Here is a 25,122-nt window from a genome sequence, read left to right as displayed (position 1 = left end):
GCTGACTTGAAGCCCTCATTTCACATGTCGGACCTCTCCAGCTGCTGTCTTCCTCCCTCGGTCACACCTGAACCCAGAAAGGCTTCTGGAATTCCTGCTTAGACACAGCCCTAGTCCCAGACGCCCTGAGCACAGGCTGCCTGCCATTAATGAGGCAGTGAGCCACTTCCATCCAGAACCTCCGGGGAATTCAGGAGCACAAACACGGCTCAGCGTCACCCCCTCAAACAACAGTTTTAACTGTCCAATGAGCTCTGACGTCTGAGAGGCCGTCTGCATTTCATAAACAACCGAAACGCTTGTGCTCTTATCTTTTCCTTTGTTTGCAAAAATGTTAGTAGACCATCCAAGTGGAAAAAAAGATCAGAAAACTGAAAATTCAGAGGGTTTGTGCCACAAAGTAAACCCGTCCCCGGCAGGCTAATTCATTTGTTTTTGGGCTGCGAAGCCATGTAGAGGGCGATCAGGCAGTGGATGGTCCCTCCTATAGTCAGCGCCATGGTGATCCTGTAAAGCATTTAATCGGGAAGGCCTCGTTTCAGGTGGATGGGCAACCCATCAGCCTTCAGGAAGAACTTCTGCAGCTCTGGAACTTTATTCTTGCCTGCATAGTCATACGCCGTCACAGTGGAGGTCAGCTTAGTCGCTGTGGCAAATATGATAGGCAGTGCTTCTGTGGAAACCACTGGCTTTAACCCCTGTGGACTATAGGCTTCTGAAGCCCAAGCTCCAGCCAACTTCTGCGTGAAACCGCCCTAGGGAAGGCCAAAGTATTCATCTTTATATCATATCTTCCCCCACTGTTTTAGAAAGAGATTGTGACCATTTAACCATTTATAATCAACCCCCTTTAAATGAAAACAGACATTTATAAACAATCATTTTGGGAACTTGGATGTAGTTTTCTCCAAACTGTTTCTTGATATTTATTGGGTGAAGTATTTTTAGGGTTCATGGAGACCTTTTGTGGGGTTTGTTTTTATCAAACTACATTAGTCTTGAAGGAATCCACAGGTTTTTATCTTCTGTGGAAACAAAAGTAGAACCTATTTACCAAATAAGCATTCTTAGACTCAAATTTTGAAGTCAAGATATATTAAAATATATATATGTTGGTTTAGTTTAGCAGCCTGTACAATAAAATGTCTCTGTAGTTAACTCATTCATAGTCAAAAAAATTCAAAGAAAACGCAATAATATGCATAATCCAGATTCTCTGTGTATAGTCCATCTTTATGTGCCTTATTTTTTTACTTTATTACTTTTTAATATTTATTTTATTATTTTTACTCCTTTAATCTATGGCTGTCTCTTTCTTCTCTTTCTCTTAAGTCCACATACATTTATCCAATACTGTGACCCATTTAGAGATCTTTTTTTGTCTGAATCTGTCTTTATTGCATAATCTGTAATCCTTTTCTGACCAGGAGTGCTTCTTAAAAATGCTAAGCTGTGTGGCTATGACTAAGGCTGCTTTGCCTTTTGGCTCCACCCAGTCCAACATGGAGGTATGTTTGCTGCCAGCTCTGTAGGCCATGCTCACTGCCCCGGTTCCAGGAACTCAGTGGGTCTGTTTTGCCATTAAGCAACTTGTAGCATTATTCTCACAAGCCCCATTTAAACAGACCTCCTGAAAAATTCAGAGCTATTCATGTTGCCAGCATGAACCAGGAAGCTGGCTCTTAAAGGAGCCAGGCAGTTTTTGCTGCTAACGCTGAGTTAGAAAGCTTCTCTTAAAGAATCACACCTCTGCTTGCCTCCAGCAAACAGAGCCCACCCGAGAAAATGCTGCTACCAAAAAATTGTGCTTAACTCTGTTCTTTTGTGTCTAGAATTCCTTTCCAAGCCCTCTCAGGTTTTATGTGGATTTAGCTGGCCCACATTGACACCATTTGTAAACTGAGACTGCATATTCATTTCCCAGTCACCTAGACCCGAGTAATCACACAGAAACTCTATTAACTACAATACTCTTTGGCAGATGGCTCAGGCATATTTCTAACTAGCTCTTATATCTCAATTTCACCCATTTCTATTAATCAATGTATCACCATGAGGGTGTGGCCTACTGGTAAGGTTCCGGCATCTGTCTCCTTCAGCAGCTATGTGGTGTCTCCTTGACTCTGCCTACTCTCTCTCTATATCTCTGTTTGGATTTCCTGCTTAGCTTTATTCTGCCCTGCCATAGGCCAAAGCAACTTCTTTATTAACCAATGGTAATAAAACATATTCACAGCATATAGAGGGGAATTCCATAAACTTTCTTTTGTTTGTTCTTCCCTTCCTTTTATTTTTCTTCTTCTTCCTCCTCCTCCTCTTCTTCTAGAAATTATTGTATGTGTGTTTGTACGTGGGTATGAATGTAAGCGAGTGCAGGAGCCCACAGGAACTAGGGGTGCTGGATCCCCTGGAGCTAGAGTTACAGGTTGTTGTGAACCTGATATGGTGCTGGGAATTGATTTCTGGCCTTCTGGAAGATCAGTGCATGCTCCAATCCCCCAAGTCATTTCTCCAACCTTAATTTCTGTCTGTCTGTTGTGTGTGTGTGTGTGTGTGTGTGAGACTTTGACAGCTTTGGGAAATAACACTCAGGTATTTTGTAGACACCCTCAGTTTGGGTTTTCCTAATGTTTTTCTTGTGATCAGACACGGTATAGGCCCTGGAAAGGTCAGTAGATGATAGACAGCCTTATCATACACCTGCGAATGTATGCACAGTGGTGCAGATATCACTACGGATCCCCAAGAATGTTGGGCAAGGTGGTGTCTGTCTAGTGTCTTGGGAACCCTGACTAAGGCTGTTATGGATCAGTTGCCAGTTTCATCTGGTTTCAGCTGCCACAGCAGTTTAGAGTCTTGTGTTCTCAAAGGAGATGTATTCAGACAGGACACAGTAGCAGACCAAGAGGTCATGGTTTGATTAGAGCAAGCAAGGGAGTAGGAACATGCTCTTTAGAGAGAGAATAGGCTATGTGAGCAGCTAGGACCTGACCTTGGCAGACATGGGCTATGTCTTTCCTCCTGCTGTTATCTCCTCCCTGGTGTCTTTCTTTAGGGTGGGCACTGCTGGGAAAGGGGTGTATTCTTTCTAGAAGTCCATTTTACCCAGAATCCAGTTTACTTTAAGGCTCCCTATAAGATGCAAGGACATGCCTCAGCAGGGGAGCTGGAGAGATGCTCAGTCCTGGCTGTTCTCCCAGAGGACCTGAGTTAGTTCTCAACACCCACACTGTAACTCACCCGTCTGTACCTCCAGTTCCAGAGGGTCTGATGCCCTCTTTGGGCCTCTGTGGGCCTCTGTGGACATTGCATGTGTGTGGCTCACAGATACTCAAACACATCAAATAAAAATAATAAATCATTCTTCAAAAAGAAAATGTGTTAAGTTCACTGGAGGGAAGAGGAACCGTTCACTGCATACATTCTCCAGACAGAGCTGACCTGGCTAGTTGGCCACATGACTGGCTGTTCTTCACTTCCTGTCTCATGGACTCCAACTATCTCTACATCCTGTTTCGGGACCCTGAGCTGTCACAGCTGGAGAGATCACCACCACCTATGATCCCCTGTGCCTGTTTTTGGGATCCTTTTGGTCAGTTCCTCCAGAGCTCACCCCCTACTTACCACAGTCATTGCTAAGGATGTTTAGTTCTCTGAGTCCCTGCCCCAAGCAACCAGATGTGGAAAAACAACCTAAGTACAGTGATAAGGCAGAGCAGCTCATTTATACAGCATCTGCCTAGTGCAGAAGTCTGTGGGTTCTGTCCCTGCAATACACACACACACACACACACACACACACACACACACACACAGAGAGAGAGAGAGAGAGAGAGAGAGAGAGAGAGAGAGCCAGCATTGGTGGGACATAGACAAGGCTGAGAGAATTCACTGCAAGTTCATGGCCAGACCCAACCTAACCCTCCTCAGTCCTTCAGTCTCATTATTTCCCCATCGTTCCCTCTCCATGCTTTTGATCCCTTAGCCCCTTCTCTCTTGCTTGCTGCTTTCATCCCTCCCTTGAAGTCTCAGGAAACAACTCATACTGTCCACCATCCCACCCAGCCCTTTAGTCCCTGTTTTTGTACTCCTTCCTCCAACGTGTACACACAGCTCTTCACCTTATCCCCATCTACAGCCTCCCATGTTATAACCCCTGATGAGGACAGATTCACCCACTGTAATTTGCTGTGGAATAATCCTCTTGTTTGCTGTAAAGACTTGTCACTTGAACTGGTTTAATAAAACAGTGATTGGCCAGTGGTTGGGCAGGAAGTATAGGTGGAACGACCAAACTAAGGATGCTGAGATGAAGAAGGGCAGAGTCTAGAGAGATTGCGGTGAATTCAGAGAAAGCAGGATGTATAGAAAATGAGGTAACAAGGGCTGGAGAGTTGGCTCAGCGGTTAAGAGCATTAACTGCTCTTCCAGAGGTCCTGAGTTCAATTCCCAGCAACCACATGGTGGCTCACAGCCATCTGTAATGAGATCTGGTGCCCTCTTCTGGCCAGCAAGGAGACAGACAGAACACTGTATACATAATAAATAAATAAAAAAAAAGAAAAAGAAAATGAGGTAACAAACCATGAGTCACATGGTAGAACTGAGATAAGAAATATGGGTTAATTCAAATGTAAGAGTTAGCTAGTAATAAGCCTGAGCTATTGGTCAAGCATTTGTAATTCATGTTAAGTCTCCGTGTTGGTTATTGGAAACTGGCAGCTGGGAAAGAAACGTCCACCTATAGTGATTGATCTGAGATGTAAATCATAAAGACCACAGAATCCCACACGAATGTTACCAAGCTGCACATGTTGAAGTGTACGAGACCAAGCTGCACATGTTGAAGTGTAGAGTGTATTGAATGTTTGGAGTGGTGTGCCACTTTGGTCAGTGGCACATGCCTGGGAACATGTGGCTGGCAGTGCTGAAACGGCTCCATTCCTACAACTCAATGTGGATCTGTTGAGATTTATTTGATTTAACTGAATTTTTTTGCTGTACTGAATTGGGCTTGGACCTTATTGTCACTGGGCAGGTAGATTCTCTTCCACTGAGCCACACATTCAATCCAGTGATTTTAACTATAATTATAGTGTTTGCTTCAGAGCTTGGGGCAGGGGAAGAGAGTCATTAAGAAGCCCTGGCTGACCTAGAACTTACATCTGGTTTACTTATTAATATATTTATTATGTGTGTGTGTGTATTCACACATGTAGATGTGTGCGTGTGCGCATGTGTGTGTGCACGGGTCTATGTGGATGTTGAGGACAGCTTTGCGGCTCTGGTTCTCTCCTTCCACCTGTCCAGCTGCCAGGCTTGCACAGCAAGCACCTTTAACTCACCCATCTGTCAGACTCTTGATCATCTATTCATCCGCGGAGTAGTGTTTTGGTTGTTTCCAGTTCTTGGTAATTACAAATAAAGTTGCTATAAACTTGTATATGTTAACGGTCACAGTGCCCTGCATTTCCTGTCCTCCTGCTGAATACGCAGCAGAGATTGACAGGCCCCATGGTGGGTTGATGCTGAATTTCCCCATCCCAGTCACTCCACAGTCTTGCAGTCGCTGCTACCTTAGCGCCTTGTTCTGCACTGGGCTTTGCATGTCGTCCAGGCAGGCCTTGAACTTGTGATTCTCTTGCCCCAGCCTCCTGAGTGGCAAAGATGACAGGCACGCCATACTCTGTTGCCGCTTTCTCTTGCTCGTCTTCCTTTCCAGGAGTCCTTGTCCCAGATAAGCGTACCCTGATGTGTACCTAAAACTGCAAAGAGCTGCAAGGAGTTAGGTAATTTTTAAAATAAGAGAAAGGAAAGCGAGCAGATGTGATAGTGCAGGCCTTTAATCACAGCACCCTGAAGGCAGAGGCAAGTAGAAAAATCTCTGTGGGTTTGAGGGTAGCTTGGTTTACACAGTGATCCCAGGCTAACTAAGACTACATAGTGAGACTCTGTCCCCCCCCCTGCAAAATACATATTTTTAAAAGCAACTAACATCAGACTTTCTGAATATGTCTTTCATATTTTTTGAGATATAAGATGATCGTGTATACTCCTGATTTCCCCCTGCAACTTCCCTGGATCTCCCCGCAATGCACCTTCCCCCTCCTAACCTCATATCTTTTCTCTTTTTTATATCCCAGTAAGTCCAGTTAGTGCTGCCCATATTTGCATGGGGGTAGGGCCAGTAGCCACAGCATTCATAAAGGATGGTTTCCCCCAGCAACTGTCTACTGTCAATAGTTCCTCAGTAAGGAATTGTGCCAAGAGAGTCTCCCGTCTGTCTCCGTCTCTGCTGCTGGTGATCACAGTCGCTCTGGGTTCATGGGCTTGAGAACTACATCATGTCCAGAAGTCAACATGCCATATCTCCTCCCCTTCCTCAGGCTCCTGCACTCTTTCTGCCTCCTCTTCCTTGATGCTCCCTGAGCCTTGGTGCGGGTGGGTCAACCCAGATGTCTGTCTAGGCGGTGTAACAAGTGCTCTATCACCGAGCCACAGCCCAGTCCTTTGTTCTTCTCTTTGCAGACTTGTTTGAGCTAATTCTGTTCTTTGTGTTTCCGTGTAAACATTAGCTTGCATGTGCTTGTCATGGTTTTGTTGGTATGTTTCTTTGAGACAGGGTCTCCTGAAGTCCAGGCACTCTGGAAATTGCTATGTGGCCAAGGATAACTTTGAACTCCTCATCTTCCTGCCTCTCTCCTACATCCTGGAATTATAGGCGCCTCCACTTCTGACTGTGCTTGTCTGTTTATACATAGGAGAATGTTGACAAGGAGGTTCCATCGAATCCGAGAACCAAACTGTAGAGAATTGGCATTTTAATAATATCCAGCTTCCTAATCCTGAACACAGGCCAAATGTCCATTATTTGTTTCTTCATGAGTTTGTGCCTTTGTTCTTCCTAGCGGCATTCACGAGCTGCCCTTCCTTCATTGATTTATTCCTGGGTATGGCGTCTCCCCATGCCACTGTTAAGAGGCTTTTGCATTAACACATTCACTTCTATAGGTTACTAGTTCCCAGAAATACAGTGGAATTGCAGATATCAAACTCGCATTCGGCAGCTCTGCCAATCTCAATTACTTCAGTGACTTAATTTTGAGCTAGCCCAGTGAGCTGGTTACTTCTTGTTTTTGAGACAGGGTTTCTCTGTGTAGCCTTGACTGTGCTGGAACTTGCCCTGTAGACCAGGATGGCCTCAAACTCAGGGATCCACCTGCCTCTGCCTTCTGAGTGCTGAGATCAAAGGTGTGCGCCATCACCGCCCAGTGAGCTGGTTACTTTTAACTATCAACTACACACAACCTAGACTCACTTGAGAGTCTTACTGAGGAATTGTCTAGATTGGCTTGGCTTGTGGACATGTCTGGGGAGCATTGTCTTTAATTTGTGATTGATGTAGGAAAACCTGTCCTGAATGCTGAGATACCACGTCACGGGCCAGCCCTGGGCTATATGTGAAGAACGCTAGCTGAGTGGAAGCAGGGAGCAAGGATGCTTTGTTCCCACTCTGCTCTTGACCGTGGATTGAGTCTGATTAGCTGCTTGAGTTTCTGCCATGACTTCCCCTCAGTAACAGACTGTGTGAAGGTCTCTAGCAGGCCTCAAGTGTTACAAACATTGCAGATAGGTTTTGCCCATTTACCCCTTTTCTTCTCCTCTGCTGGAAACCCTTACATCCCTAAAGCTGCCCCCAAGGTTTATTCTCTTATTTGGCCTCTTTCTCCTCCCGAGGCTGACTACCAAGGTCCAGCTATCAGAGTATTCAAGTCCAGCAATCAAAAACCTCTTTTGGCTGCTCTAATTAACAGCCTAATCAAAAGTAAACACCTCATCTAAAGGCAGGGTTTCCCTCTTTCCTTTATAAAGTGCCATTTGCCTACAGGTCTCTGTCCAGAGGCAGTCCTTTGTCCCTCCAGGGCAAATATCCCATCCCTCCCTTGTTTCTTCCCCCTCTTCCTTGTTTCTCTTCCCTTCTCCCTTGTCCTCTGTCTCTTGTTTTTGTCTCTTGTTTGTTCTCTGCCTCCCCCCCCACAGGACAAATAAATCTTCTTCATGCCAAGAACTTGGTCTTGGGGTGTCTTGTGCCGACTTTGAGGTCCTTTCACGGTGACTTGGAATTATTGTTGTTTGGGGCTTTTTTGGTGTTGTTGTTGTTGCTGTTATTTTGTTTTTTGAATTTTTTTCTGTGTAACCTTGGCTGCCCTAGAGCTCAGTCCGTAGGTCAGGTTGGCCTTGAACTCACAGAGCTTCCTGCATCTGCCTCCTGGGCGTGGAATTGAAGGTGTGTGCCACCACCACATGGCTTATGACCTGGAATAGTAAGTCCAATGAATCCCTTTCCCCTCCAAGCTGCATTCTGTCGGGATGTCTTATCACAGCTGCAGAGATACAGCTAGACACCCAGGCTAATTTCGAACCTGTGGTCATCTTGTCGCCTCGACCTCTGGGTTGCTGGAACTGCAGGTGTGTGTCACCACGTTTTTCTGAAGTGTTTATCTAATTATTTTTTAATCAATAAAAACTCGGCAGTCAGATACTGGCATAATGATCAGAAAAACAGTAAAGAAGCCACCAGTGACTCTCCCCTCTCTCCTTGATCCAAGAAGGCAGAGACCCTCTCTCAGCCCCGCCCTACTACTTCCTGTGTGTCTCTCTCTCTTCAGTCCTCTAAAATCTCTATGGTTAATTCTGGTCAGTTAGTGGCTAGTTCCCCCCTCTTATTCAAAATAAACTTTATTGGAAGTCTTGGGAGCATCAGAATTTAATCAAAGTTTATACAACACTTCCCCATTTTTTTTCTAAATAGAAAGGGAAGGTTTTCACTCTGACACAGAAAAACTATATTAAATAAGAACAATTATCAGGTAAGAATTGCATTCACGATGAAATTCACAATTGCATTTGACAAATGCAGAGAAAATATTTCATTATCTATCTTGGTGAGTCCAAAGCCTTGTACCTAATTCACTTTCTATCCTAACTTGTATTACCAACCCCAAACTATTTTTTTAGACCTCAAACCTTTTCTTAGGTAAACAATTGAAGCTTTTATGTCTCTCAACCTTATATATGTCATACTTGTGAGTTTCTTTTCTGAATTTGGTACTAAGGAAAACTATAACTATAACTATCTAGTCGTCAACTCAATCAGAGACTGTTTACCTGAGTAAACAGAAGTGCAGAACAAACAACTTCCAAAATTGTAGACAAGAAAGAGACAGCGACTGCCTAGACAGTTACCCAAGGTTCCTCTGCAATGTTGGGGCACCCTTCTTTGGCCTACAGGCTTAGAAAATCTGACAGGATTTTTCTGTGAAACAGGAGTTTTGGCGGACTGGCTATCTTGTCTTGGCAAAGTTCAGCAGTTGCTTTCTTTTGTGTCCTGCTCATCTAATTTGGTGTCAGCAGTGGACAAGGGCAGTTTCTTCCCCAGTGGCTAACTTTGCCACAAAGAAAGCAGACTCCATATGAAGGCCTTTGGATGCCCATCATCTTCTCTGAAGTAGATTGGTGTTGCCAGGAGCAGAAGTGTCTCATTGTCATAAAAAGACTAATGTTATTATAACATTTTAAATGACATATTCTGAAGCTCTCTGAAGTGTTTGAAGATCACCTACCTAAAATATTTCTCTGTTTGACCTTGAAAACATACCTAACATGACTACAAGTTTTATTGTTATAGGTGACTAACAGTAACCTGAATTTCTTTATTATCATAAATAGCAATAGGACTGGAAATTTACATTACATTGTTAAAGAGCTGCATAGGTGTAAGAGTAGAAATATATGTTCAGTATATCCTAACAAAATAATCTTGTATTTGTACCAATATACAAAAACCAATATCAGTGTAAAATATTTAAGACGAGTAGCTGCTTTTTCAGTTTAAAAATAGATTCAATAATCTACTCTTTTATCCTATCATTTCTATTTCCCTCTTTTTCTTTTCACAGTGAGTTCCCTGAATATAATCTCCTTCTTTCAGTCTTTTTCCTGACTGATACCAATAACAACTTGTAACAAATATCCATAACTCACTGAATGACAAAAAACACCCATCCCCTGCCTGCCTGCCCTCAGCCAGAGCCAGCAGGAAAGAAGGCCCGCCCACCCTCTGCTGGAGCCAGCACAAGCAGACCTCCAGGATAGCTGAACAGCCTCTGGAGTGACCAGAACTGTGGCCCTGACTCCACTACGAGGAGTGACCATCTAAGCCTTGGAACCACTGGCACCAGAGGAGAGACCACCAGAGACGCAGCCCCAACTGCACCAACTAGAGGAAAAGATGGGTAGACAACAAGGTAAGAACACATTCAACAACACAAACACGGCACCACCAAAACCTAGTGGTTCTGCAACAGCAAGCCTTGAACACCCCAACACAGATGATGCAGAAGAAAACGACCTAAAAAATAACTCTAGGAAAATGTGTGACACCCTTAAAGAGGAAATGAAAGATTCCCCAAAGGAGTGGAGGAAAAGACAAAAAATTGAAAGAAATCAACAAATTCCTTTAAGAAAACCAAGAAAAAGCAATCAAAAAAGTAAAAGAAATAATTCAAGACTTGAAAACCAAAATAGAAACAATAAAGAAAGCACAAACCGAGGGAGCACTGGAGATGGAAAATATGAATAAACAGTCAGGCACCACAAATGCAGCCTAATAACAGCATACAAGAGACGGACGAGAGGATCTCAGGCACCGAAGATACGATAGAGGAAACAGAGTCATCAGTCAAAGAAAATGTTAAATATAACAAAAACTTAACACAAAATATCCAGGAAATACGAGACACCATGAAAAGACCAAACCTAAGAATAATAGGGATAGAAGAAGGAGGAGAGGTTCAACTCAAAGGCACAGAAAATATATTCAACAAAATTACAGAAGAAAACTTTCCCAACCTAAAGAAGGATATGCCTATGAAGGTACAAGAAGCTTACAGAACACTAGACTAGACCAAAAAAGGTCCTCTAACCATATAATAATCAAAACACTAAGCATACAGAATAAGGAGAGAATATTAAGAGCTGCAAAGGATAAAGGCCAAGTAACATATATAGGTAAACCTACAAGAATTACACCTGACTTCTCAATGGAAACAATAAAAGCCAGAAGATCCTGGTCAAGCATTATGCTGACATTAAGAGATCACATACCCAACAAAGTACTAGAAGGAAAACTCCAACCCAAGAAAGTCAGCTACGTCCACAAAAGATAATTTCCAAATACCAAAGAAGGAAAAAGCACACACAATAGCATCACCAACAACAAAGACTAAAATGACAGGACCTAGCAATCACTGGTCATTAATATCCCTTAATATAAACGGACTCAACTCATCTATAAAAAGACACAAGCTAACAGATTGTATACAAAAACAGAATCCACCCTTCTGCTGCATACAAGAAACACACCTCAACCTCAAAGACAGACATCACCGCAGAGTAAAGGGTTGGGAAAAGATTTTCTAATAAAATGAACCTAAGAAACAAACTTGTATAGCTGTAGTATGAGGGCTGGCTTGTTGGGGTTTCTGTCCCTCCCAGTACCCCAACAGCCGGCAAGCAACAAAGAAAATCACACACAAGACTCCATAAGGTTATAAACTGATTGGCTCATTAGGCCAGGCTTCTTGTTAACTCTTATAACTTATATTAACCCATTATTCTCATCTATGTTAGCCATAATGACTCCGTACCTTTCTCTGCTGGGCAAGTTACATGCTGTCTCTTTGGTGGTCTGTACAGGAATCGCTGAGAGAGAGCTTCTGCTTCCAGAATACTCCCAGTCTCTTTGCTCCACCCCTACTTCCTGTCTGGCTTTCCCACCTATACTGCCTGCCTGGCCAATCAGCGTTTTATTAAAATATGATTGACAGAATACAGATAATTCTCCCGCACCATTTCCCTCTTTTTTTTTTAAACAAAGGAAAATACCCATAATCCATTTGTTGGGAATGTGGGCGTAGTATTTCAGGCTACTTCCTGCTGGTTGGGGGCGCTGATAGTCTTAAGGGGACCTAAAGAAAATTTAGAGTTATAATCAAGTCATGACTGGAGTATCCTGTGAGCCTCGATCATCTCAGGCAGCAGTCTTGGATCAGTTCTGGATGTAGACCTCTGTCATCTGGGCCATCTGTTCCTATTGGAGATTTTTCAGGTGGCCTCCCTTGGTCAAAGGTGATTATTCTTAACTCTGAATAAATCCAGAGTCTCTCGTTTTCTGTGGAAACAAAAGCAAAATCTCTTCTCCAAAGTAGCATACCTTTTGACTTCAATTTTGAAGCCAAGGTATTTTCAAAATATCTATATTGGATTAATTCAGCAGCATTTATAAAGAAAAGTCTTTTAGCAGCTGTTGCTCCTTCCTCAACAATCAAACAATTCAAAGAGAGCATAATAGGATACAGTATGAAGATTCTCTGTGTATTTTCCATTTTTATGCGGCTTTATTTTAACCTCTATTTCTTTTATTTTTACTTTTACTTTTTGAGACAGGTTCTCTGTATATCTTTGTCCTGGAATAACACTGTAGACCAGGCTGTACTTGAACTCACAGAGATCCTTCTGTCTCTGTCTCCCCAGTACTGGGCTCAAAGGTGTTTGCTACCACACCTTGAACTACAGAGATCCACGTGTCTTTGCTTCCCCAGTTCTAGGATTAAGGGTGTGTGCTATCACACCTTGAACTCACAGAGGTCAACTACCTCTGCCCCTTAAAAGTCTCAGAGGTCAATGTACCTCTGCCTCCCAGGCATTGGGATTAAAGGTGTGTTCTACCACACCCAACTACTCTCTTTCTTTTTACTTTAAGAACTTTAACTTTTATCCTGCATATATTTTTAACATACTGTAAACCATTTAGAGGTTTTTTTCTCTTTGAATCTCTCTTTACTGTATATCTTTTTTTTTTTGACCATATGAGTCTTTAATTTACTAAGCAATATGGAAAGCTGTGGCTTTGACGGCTAGATCCAGCTCATTCCTTAGCTTTTCAGCCTCAAGGCTGAGGTACCAGCCAGAGCTGTGTTCACTGCCACAACTCTATGGTGTTTCAAGGTCCTTGTCAGCAAGCAAGCTGCAGCATTCTGCTCACAGACCACACTCAGTCGGACTGCCTGCCTGAAAGAGTCAGAGTTTGCCCTGGCAGGACAGTCAAGAAAGTCGGCATTTTAAAACAGCACAGTTTTTCTCCTGCTACAGCTGAAAACTGAAAAGAATGCGTTCAGCTTGTCATCAACAACATTTAAGTGTTTTGTGGCAGGACCTCTTTAAAGAGCTGCAAGGTTTTGCAGCTAAAGCTGAGTCAGGAAGCCTCTCTCAGATGAGAGCGCTTGCTTGCCTCTAGCAAGCAAAGTAGACCTGAGAAATTGCTGCCACCAAGAAGCCATGCTTTACTCTATTCTTTTACAAGCTTTCTCAGGCTTTCTGTGGATTCAGTTATCCACGTCTGGGCGCCATATGTAGTATGAGGGCCGGCTTGTTGGGGTTTCTGTCCCTCCCAGTACCCCAACAGCCGGCAAGCAACAAAGAAAATCACACACAAGACTCCATAAGGTTATAAACTGATTGGCTCATTAGGCCAGGCTTCTTGTTAACTCTTATAACTTATATTAACCCATTATTCTCATCTATGTTAGCCATAATGACTCCGTACCTTTCTCTGCTGGGCAAGTTACATGCTGTCTCTTCGGTGGTCTGTACAGGAATCGCTGAGAGAGAGCTTCTGCTTCCAGAATACTCCCAGTCTCTTTGCTCCACCCCTACTTCCTGTCTGGCTTTCCCACCTATACTGCCTGCCTGGCCAATCAGCGTTTTATTAAAATATGATTGACAGAATACAGATAATTCTCCCGCACCATATAGCCGTCCTAATATCTAACAAAATAGACTTTAAACTAAAAATCAAATAAATGAGACAAGGAAGGACATTCATATTTGTCTCAGGAAAAATCCATCAAGAGGAAATTTCAGTTCTGAACATCTATGCCCCAAATACAAGGGTTCCTTCATATGTAAAAGAAACACTTCTAAAGCTTAAATCACACATCTATAGAACATTCCATTCAAATATAAAAGAGTATACCTTCTCAGCACCCCATGGAATTTTCTCAAAAATTGATCACATACTCAGTAACAAAGCAAACCTCAACAGATACAAAAATATTAGAATAACCCCATGTATCATATCAGATTACCATGGCAAATATGTGAAACCTCCTTAAACTGAGATGTTCTGTGAAGCAAAGGACACAGTCAACAAGACAAAGCAGCAGCCTACGGGTTGGGAAAAGATTTTTACCAACTCCACTTTGGACAGAGGACTGATCTCCAAAATATGCAAAGAACTCAAAAAACTTAACATCAAGTGAACAAATAATCCAATAAAAAATGGGGTACAGACCTAAACAGATAACTCTCAACAGATGAATTTCAAATGGCTGAAAAATACTTAAGGAAATGTTCAACATCCTTAGTCATCAGAGAAGTGCAAATCAAAACAATTCTGAGATTCCATCTTATACCTGTTAGAATTGCCAAGATTAAAAACACTGATGACAACTTATGCTGGAGAAAATGTGAGCTGAGCTGCTTCATTGCTGGTGAGAGTACAACTGGTACATCTGCTTTGGATTTCAGTATGGCGATTTCTCAGAAAATTAGGAAACAATCTGCCTCAAGACCCATCAATACTGCTGTTGGTTATATACCCAAAGGATGCTCAATCATATCACAAAAACATGTATTCAACTATGTTCATAGCAGCATTAGTTGTCATAGCCAGAACCTGAAAACAACCTAGATGCTCCTCAACTGAAGAATGGATAAGGAAAATGAATAAGGAAAATGTGGTACATTTACACAATGGAGTACTACACACCAGAAAAAATAATGACACCTTGAAATTTGCAGGCAAGTGGAAGACAAATATAACATATACTCACTTATAAGTGGCTCTTGACATTAAGCAAAGAAAAACTTATAGTCTGTAACCCCAGAGAACCTAGACAACAAAGAGGACCCTAAAAGAGACATACATGGATCTACATAGGACAGAGAAAAAAAAATAAGATCTCCTGAGTAAACTGGGAACATGGGGGTAATGGGAGAAGGTAGAAGGGGAGGGAAAGGAAGAGAGGGGAGCAGGGAAAATATATAGCTCAATAAAAACAATTCAAAAATGGTTAAAAAAACAAATCACCCATCACTTCTTGGGAATGTGGGTGTTGTGTTCTCTAGACTGTTTCCTACTGTCAGGGGAAGGCAATGGCATCTCTAGGGGACCCTGAGAAAACAGATAATGATCAAGTACTGGGAATGCTATCTGTATTATTTGTTACCAGTCTCTGTGTGATAGGAAAGCGTAGAGCTTATCTGGAGTCTTGACTGGAGTAGTGCATGAGGTCAGAACACCTCAGTTCAAAGCCAGTTGCCTTGAAATTGTCCTGAGCAGTTTGTAGTCTTTGGGTGGTGTTTGTCAGCTTAGTGGTGTTACCACAATCCAGGCGGAATTGTTGCTGTGGGGCCCCATCATCCTTTTGGAGAATTTAAAGGTCGCTGTTAGGAATGGTCACAGTTCACTGCAGAAAACTTATACGTTTTAAATGTCACATGCAGCAGATCTCAAAGAGGTTAAAGGACCACAATTTTCTAAGTACATGGGGGCATACAAACTTAATTCCTAGTTATCTGATTCAGACTCAAGCCTGAAATCATGTACAGGAAGCTAGATGAAGCCTTTTTTCTAGAATTAGTGAGTACTCTGTATGACCATTAATATCATGACAGAAAGTACACATATATACACATATATAGATATTAATCTTACAAATTTTAAGATAATATTTATACCTTAAGAAAAGTTTTTAAAGAGTCAAAATAAAATCTAAGAATTAATGGCAATAGAATAGTCCCTTAATTTTGGTTTTTCTTCTGTCCCATACAAGGTGGTTCTTCTGACATGAGACAGATTTTGGATTTTTCTTTAACAAGCATGCTTGGTTTTAGGAAAAGAGAGATCCATGCTCCAACTCCAAAGTCAACTTTAATTTTTAAATGAACGTGAACTATCAAAAGACCATTTGTCTTACATGTCTGTAGAGAACAGCAGAAACAAACATTTGGGAAGATTTATGAAATTTTATCTTGTTGGAAATGTGTTATACCATTAGACAAATTTATTCTTTTTCTTAGGACATTTTTATTCAAATGTCTCATTTGTCCAGTGGTCTTCAGGTTCCTTAGTTGGATGCCTTCATTATCCTGAAAAGACAAAAATAAAACCCTTTCCCAGCCCCAAGTTTGGGGAGCTTCTCCTTATGGCAGGTTATATCCAATCAAATGTAAGGCACTTGGTAGTCTTATAAGTTAGTGTAGATTGAATGATCACACTGTTTGATAAACTAATCTCCTATAATCGAGGTCTCTCCTGCTCAAATCTAATCTAGTCAGTTTTGACGGTATCTATAGTTTTTCTTCTCCTGTGGAAGCAAAAACAAAACCTCTTTTCTGACATAACACGCATCTTGGTTTCCATTCTGAGGTCAACATATCCTTAAAGTATACAGACTGATTTAATTCAGCAGTTTTCCCTATTCTCCAATGTCTCTCCAAACCTGTCATTCCTTTCTCATTAGCGTTTAAAAAGTTAAAGTCAATGAAGCACTGTGCCTTCTATATCTAGGGTCTTTATTACCCCTTTATATTTATTAAGCATCTCTTTTAAAGTGCAATTAGATCTTTCTATAACTGCTTGCCCTGTAGATTGTATGGTATACCTGTCATATGCTTTATGTTATAATATGTAAAAAAGTTGTTTCATTTTACTAGAGACATATGCTGGAACATTGTCAGTCTTAATTTGCACAGGTATCCCATGATGGCCATAACTTCTAATAAATGTATAATTACAGAATCTGCCTTTTCAGAACTCAAGCAGTTGCCAATTGAAATCCTGAATATGTGTCTGTGGTATGGTGTACATATTTTAATTTTCCAAACTCTGCAAAATAAAACACATCCATTTGCCAAATTTCATTTCTTTGAGTTCCCTTTGGGTTATTTCCTGAAGGTAGTAGAGTTTGGTTAAACAAAGACCAAGTAGAACTTTTCTTTATAATTTCCTTGACTTGTTGCCAGGTGACAGAAAAATCTTTCTTCAAACCCTTGCTATTAGTATGGTGTTTCTTATGAAATTTTGAGGGCTCTAGTACATTTAATACCAGTAACTGATCAGTTTCTTCCTTATCTTGCACTAGAGGACCTGGTAGACCCATATGGAATATGATATATGTCATATCCAAGGGATGATTTCCATTTCTGATGATTTCTTGTAATTGAATAAATAGCAAAGTTAGTTATGAATCATCTAGCATAATTTCAGTGTTTTCAATATGTAAAACAACTCTTTCTGCATATTTAGAGTCAGTAACTATAGTAAAAGGTTTGGGAAAAATCTAATAATACCTTGAGAATAGCATGTAATTCTGACTTTTGAACAGAGTTATAAGGATTTTGAGCCACTTTATTTAAATTTCCTGACTTATAACCCGTCTTTCTGGATTATTTGCATCAGTATAGAATATAGGGGCTCCAGAACTTGGAGTTTCCCATAGAATGTGAGGAAGAATCCAATTCGTTTTCTTTATACATTGAAGTCTCTTGCTTTTGGAATATTTGTTGTTAATCTCTATCCCCAAATTACTGCAAATTGTTTGCCAATGTTTGTTTTCTGCCCAGAATGAGGAAATTTCAGCACTAGCAAAAAGCACCACAGTTTCTGCTGGGTTGATCCCTGTTAACTGACAAAGTCTCAATTTTCCTGTCAGAATCAATTCAGAAACCTTTTCACATAGGTCTTTATGTTTTTTACTCTGTGTGATAAAATATCCATTCTAAAATATTATCTTCTCTCTGCATAAGATTTCCTGTAGGAGAATGTGTAGAAGGTAAAATAACCAGAATAAATCAAGCTCTGGATCCAAGTGATCCACATGTGCATCCTGGAATTTCTTTTTCTACCAAAACCAATCCTCTCCCAGCCTCAGCTGATAAATTTCTTGGACTATTTAAGTTCTTATCACCTTGTACATTTTGAAATAAATTACTTTTGAGCTGTATATCTAGTTGTGGGCTGTAGCCAGTTAATATCTCCCAGAATTTTAATTATTGAGTTCGTAATTGATTTCTCCTGATTTGTACTTTCTGTGGTTTAATTTTTTGTTAACTTATATCCTAGGTAATTAATGAAATCTCTTTATATTTTTTTTCAGGAGCAATTTGTAATCATCAACAAGTAATATTTTTCTTCTTCAAATATTTTCTCTAAGATATCAGCAACCGAGTCTTCTAATACACATCATCTGTAAAATGGTAAATTACAAATTGAGGGTACTGTTTATAAATTATTACCAATGGCTATTAAACAAAATGTTGACACAAGGTAGGGTTGCTTAACAACTGTTGTGAATTGCAGGAAGAGGACTGGCTTGTTTGTCCCAGCTGCCCGGCTAGCTTAGCCCCGAAATAACCACACAGAAACTGTATTATTTAAAATACTGCTTGGCCCATTAGCTCTAACTTCTTATTGGCTAACTCTTACATCTTAGTTTAACCCATTTTTGTTAATCTGTGTATTGCCATGTGGCAGTGGCTTACCGGCAAAATTTCCACATGTCTTACTCTGGCGGTGGATCCATGGTGCCCCCCTCACTCTGCTTTCTTCCTCCCAGAATTCAGTTCCGTCTTCCCCGCCTACCTAAGTTCTGCCATATCAGGCCAAGGCAGTTTTTTTATTAGAAAGAAGGACCTCCTACACCAGTTGTAGAAGAATTTTCCACTCTTTTAACAGCCTGGGAATTATTATAAGTAGGCACTGTGAAGGCAAGTTTTTCTGTATCCTGTTATTGTAAAAGTATAGTAAAAAAAAAAGTCAGTCTTTTAAATCAACCACTATAGTAGACCATCCTTTAGATAATAGATAAGGCAAGGGAATGCAGGCTGTAAAGAGCCCATTAGTTTTATCACATTATTAATAGTTCTTAGATATGCTATCATTCTCCATTTTCCAGATTTGTTTTTAATGACAAATACAGGAGAATTCCAAGGACTGGTCAATTCTCCAATATGTTGAGCATTTAGCTGCTTCTGTATCAGATGTTCTGGTCCCTGTAATTTTTCTGATGTCAGAGGCCGTTGTTCCACCCAGACAGGTTTGTCAGTTAACCATTTTAAAGCTAGGGCAGTTGGTATCTTTGAAAGATCAGCAGCTGTTGCACCCTGCTTATGTACAATCTGAATGGTTGGTGACCATTCTTGATAATGCCTTTTAATATTTTTCTCAGAAGCATACATTAATTTATGACTTGTTTCTGATATTGTGGGAATGTTAATCTGGGTTTTTCATTGTTGTAACAAATTATTTCCTATTGTGCAATGTTTTGCTCTTTTGGATTTTTGAGGGCCCACCACCCAGCTCTCAGAAAAATCACCCATGGAATCTTACTTTCTTATAGTCTCCCAGTCTTAACTTGGCTTGTTTCTTGCCAGATTTTCTTAAATTATTCCAACTACCTTTTCCTCCCAACTTTTTCCTTTTCTTACTTCTGTACATCTTACTTTCACTCTGACTCTATGGCTGGCTGGGTTCCTTGGTGGTGGCCAATGACATCTTTCTTCCCTTGTTCTCTTGTTGTTCCTCCTCTTCCTTGTTTCCTCTTGTATTTATCCTCTCTGCTTGTCAGCCCCACCTATCCCTATTCTAGACTCACTGTTGACCATTCAGCTCATTATACCATCAGGTGTTTTAGACAGGCAAAGAATCACAGCTTCACAGACTTAAACAAATGCAGGATAAACAAAAGTAACATACCTTAAAATAATGTTCTCTGACATTTCCCCTTTTTTCCTTTCCTAACAAAAATTAAAAATTTTTATTTTAGCACACTAAGACTGTACACAATAAGAACAATTTTCAAATAAAGATTTCATTCACAGTGTACTGAATTCCAATTTATGTGTTTGTTAAATTTAAAGAAAATACTCCATAATCTATCCTATTTTAATAAATCAAAAAATTTATATATAACTTACTTCTATCTTATCTAAGGAAAACTGCAACTATAATTATCTAGTCTTCAACTCCACCAAAAGCACCAGAAGAATATAATATGATTTAAGTAAATAAAAAGTCATTGCAAATGACTTCTAAAACCTCTAGAAATGACAGAGACATCTGGTTCTCTGGACAGTCACCCAAAGTTCCTTTGCTAAATTGGGGTATCCATCTTCAGCCTATAGGTCCCTAGTTTCTGACAGACTTTTCAATGAATCAGGAAATCTGAAAGATTGTCCCACCTATGTTGGCAGTTTGTCAGTCACTTTCCTCTGTGTCCTGCAGAATGTCTGGCAGTTTCTTCTGTGAAGCAGGAACCTTGAAGGATCATCCTGTCTTGTTTTGGCAAAGCTCAGTGGTCACTCTCCTGTGGGTCCTGCATGTCCAGTTTAAATAACACACTGTCAAGCAGTCCAGGCAAGAGCAGCTTCTTACACAAATAACTAGATTTGCCACATTAACAACAAACTCCACAGGACGTTTCTTCAATGCCCATCATCTCTGAAGTAAATTGGTGCTGCCAGGAGCTGATGTGTGTCATTGTCATGAAAATCCCTAAATTAACAAAACATTTTAAATGCCATATTCTGTAGGTCTTTGAAAGATTTGAAGACCATCTATCTACCTAAAATGTCTCTATATGATCTGAAAAGCATTCCTAGCATATCTACACATTTGATTGTTACAGATGTTTATTGACCTGTGGTGTGGGAGAATGGACTGTATTCTGTCAATTATATTTTAAATAAAAGCTAATTGGCCAGTAGTCAGGCAGGAAGTAAAGGTGGGACAACCAGACAGGAAGTAGAGGCAGATCAATGAGAACAGGAGAATTCTGGGAAGGAGGAAGCCCATTCCTCTGCAGTCCTGACTAACCACAGAAGAAGCAAGATGTGACTGCCCCACTGAATAAGGTACTGAGCCCTATGGCTAACACAGATAAGAATAGTGGGTTAATAATGAGCTATATAAGTTATAAGAGTTAATAAGAAACCTGAGCTATTGGGTCAATCAGTTTATAACTAATGTGTGATTTTTTTTGGGGGACTTAATGATTGCAGGAACCAGGCAGGACAGAAAACCTCAGTCAACAGACCTGTATTTCTTGATTATCCCAAATAGTTCATAGTAATAGCTATCAAAAACCAGAATTTTATGTTACATTTTAAAATGAACTATACTTATGTACAATACCTTAAACAAGAGCAGAAACATACAATATGTTGTAACAAAAAATAACCTTAAATTTGTATCAATATACAAAAGTCCTTTAAACAAGAGTAAAAACATATATACAGTGAAACAAAATTGTCTTTGAATTTGTATCTATTTACCAAAATCCATGCTAATGCAAAATACCTGAGATTAATAGTTGTCTTTTTATCCTGCATTCTCCAAAATTACAGCAACATCCATGACCCACAAAGTAACCAAAGGCCATCCGTACCCCTTTCCTCTTTGGAATGTGAGTGCAGTCCTCTCCATACTGCTTCCTGCTGTCTGTGGTGTCATGAACCACCTTTTGGGTGTGATTTCTGCAGCAATCCTACCCATGGCAGATTCATTTATTCCAGGATAGGGGTGTTAGAAAAGTTAGGTAGGAGGAACAGAGATAAGAAAGGATCACAGAGACACAGGATAGTATCTCAGGGCCACTTAGTGCTCTTGTATACTGAGTTTTGAGTTCTGAGGACTATGCCTGTGTTCAGTTTTCCATACACTTTTATACCCTAATACAAAAGTGGGGGAGAAGCCAACAGACTGCTTTAACATGATACAAAGGACAACTAGAACAATTACTTGCTTCAATACTCTGAGACATCAAGCCATTAATTCATGAGAAATACGTTCTGTTGTTTAGGCAGCGAAGTCATCCTAGACCAAGTATTCTGAAGGTAGCCACTTCCTAGGTCAAACCTCTTATTTCAAAAGGAGGAGCAGAAGTATTCTTGGATTCTCTGACCTTTGGTCAGGGTTGACTGGATCTACCTCTATGGGCCATCTTAGTGTCCAAAGCACCAAGTAACTACACCCTAGGTCAGGGTATATAGCCACAGTTGTTGCCAACAACTTTGAATAAGCTCAGACTCTCTGACTTTCAGACAAGGTGGAATAGGCTCACATTTTTGGGCCTTACATACTGTGGGTGAAGAGATCCCCGAGAGTCCCTTCCTTATTTCTCCTTCTATTTATATTCTCTGTTCACCAACCTTGTCTATCCTTGCTCCTGCCTTGCTGTTGGCCATTCAGCTCTTTATTAGACCACCAGGTGTTTTAGACAGGTAAAGAATCACAGCTTCACAAAGTTTAACAAATGCAGCATAAACAAAAGCAACATGCCTTAAAATAATTTCCTCTCTGTCCTTCTGGCCCTTTTCACTTGACCTACCTTGTACTTTTTTTCCCCCTGAGATAAAAGTTCTAATCCCTAGAAGCTGAACATTTACCTCCTGAAGAGGCCAATTTGGATGCCAAGATTTTGGTACAATTATTGTGACATCTGCCTCTGTGTCTACCAAACCCTCAATTTCAAAGTTATTTATTTGTATTTTTTAAACATTTGTCTTTGATCATTCATAGAACTTTGTCAGAATACTTATTTTACATTCTCTCCTGAAAATTTTGTTTTTTCAAGTGAAGCTGTTCTGTCATTCAGGGCTGTATGGTTTTTCACAATAGGCATTAAGTCTTTTAGTTACTCTTTGGAGGAGTTTCCATGCTGACAGGGAATGATTGAGCCAAATTTGACACAGAGTCCTTCAAGAGGCCCTGTAAGGCATTTCCTGATGGCAAAGAGTTACCTTGCCTGTCCCATGTTGATCTGCATTCATTAGTCCAATGCCTGCCTTTGCCACACCTTCTGCATATTCTAAGAGACTGTGGCCTTCTGTTTAGATTATCTCTAGAAAAAACATTCTTCCTAAAATGACACCTACAAACTCCTTTCGGATGACCTGGTTTACTACAATTAAAACGTTTAACCTTTTGATTTTTCTTAAAGGTTTTAGAAGTCACTTTTATCCAAGTATCATCATAAATGTGGGATCCAGTATCAGCTGTATTTCTAATTAATTTGTCTATTGGTGCTGAACTTGCCTTTAAAGGCCTAATAACATTTTACATTCTGAATTAGCATTTTTAAAGGCCAAAGATTCAATTAATATTTATCTAGCTTCTAGATCTGATCTCATTCTATTTATAGCTGAAATCAATCTTAAAAAAAATCAGTGAAAGCTTCTTTTAGACCTTGTACAAATTTAGTAAACGACTCAGTCCTCTTTTCTGATTCTTCAACCTTGTCCCAAGCATTCAAAGCTGGGACAAGGTTGATCATCAGATGTAAATTGTCTTTGCAAATCAGCGTACAGACCTTCACTAAGACAGTGCTTGGGAGATTTTCATTCCTTTAGCCCTACTTCATTGTTTTATGACCCTATCTTTCTCTCTCACCATGTTTTCCATTGTAACTAAGGGTCAGCTTCCAACATTGCCGTATCTAAATCTTTCCAGTATTGTAGAATAATTTTGTTCATGTGGACCATGAGTTTAACATCTGCTTTACAAAAGGTGAATGCATACCACATGAAACTATTGCTTCCTTAGCTCTCTTCAAATCTAACATTCTTATAGGATGCCAGTTAACTTCTGAATAACTTTAGAGGTGCATATCGTCTGGTGGCTGTTCTCGAATGGTAACTGGATAAATTGAGGTTGGTTTTCTAATAACTTTGGGTCATTCCTCTTCAGTTTCTTAATGCCGTGGTGCATAGGTTCTGTTCTAAACTCTTCTATGTATGAATATTTATCTTAGTTTCATTAGTAGGTCTATCTAAGAATTGTATCTTAATCAGTCAACACTTTGCATTTGACACTGATATCAAACAATTTTTTAAAGGATAAAACATGAATTACCAAACTGCCTGAAGAGCAGATCCAGAGGGACCTGTAGAAGAAACACTTGTGGTAGGAAGTGAGGATACAGGTGGAGTCAGCTGGTAGCGGTGGCTAACTCCGGCAGTATTTGGAGTTTGGGGCTTGAGCTGGGTGGCAGCTGAAGGATGCTGTAGATAGGCTGCAATGGGAAAATCCCAGATTCATACAGAGAGCTGGGGGACAGAGAAAAAGTCAGCTGTGGCTCTGAGGGCTGCAGAGCTAGCAGTGAGCGATTACTTTGTGATCTTGTGCCCCGAGTAGGTTGCCAGATGAAATATCAATTATTCTTTATCAATAAAAACTCATAATCAGATATTGGAATAAAAACCTGAATGATCAGAGAAGCAGCAGAGAAATGACCAATGACCTCTTTCTCATTCCTTGATCCCAAAAAGCCAAGAGCCTCTCTAAGCTCTGCCCTACTACTTCCTGAGTCTCTTTGTCTCTCCTCGGTCCTTGAAATCCTCTATGGTTAATTTTGGTCAGCTAGTAGCTAGCTTCCATCCTCTGATTCAAAACAAACTTCATTGTCAGTCTTTGGCACATCAGAATGTGATCAAAATATAATACCACAGTTTTCTGTTGCCTTATTGCTCTGATGAGGGGCAACACTGAATAGAAACTTCAAGCACTGACCTCCCATTTTCTGCTCCATGTTGGCAGGAAATGTCTGCCTCTCACCCTTTAGGGCAGAGTTACCCCTAGGACAGCAGAACAACCACCTGGGCACAGATGTCTTTTGTCACTTGAGGTAGCCCCTTTAAGTCTTTCTCTACTCATGCTGGTTATTGGGAATGGATTTTGAACTTTTGTGCATGCTCTTTGCACATCTATTGAGAAGAACATTTTATTTATCTGTTTTGAAATTTTGGAGGTGTATATTTGTTGAGACGAGATTTAACTTTGTAGCCCAGGATGGCTTTAAATATGTAAACCTCATTTTCAGACCCACAAGAACTGGGATCTGTTCACGTGGAAGTTCCATCCTTCTGCCTGGACCAAGACCAACTTACAGAGGGCCCTCCAGATGACACCAGCACCTGCACCAGCTCCTGGGACTCCACCAT

General features: G+C 40.6%; 1 pseudogene; it reads right to left on the bottom strand.

The window, feature by feature from the left end:
• Positions 1–395: 395 nt before the first annotated feature.
• LOC125415930 (cytochrome c oxidase subunit 7A2-like, mitochondrial pseudogene) lies at positions 396–25,122 on the bottom strand (annotated as a pseudogene).

Source organism: Myodes glareolus, chromosome 7, assembly GCF_982192425.1.
Source record: "Myodes glareolus chromosome 7, mMyoGla1.1, whole genome shotgun sequence".
NCBI classification, from domain to species: domain Eukaryota; kingdom Metazoa; phylum Chordata; class Mammalia; order Rodentia; family Cricetidae; genus Myodes; species Myodes glareolus.
Note: the sequence above shows the minus strand (reverse complement) of the source record. Positions and strands in the feature narration are given on the sequence as shown.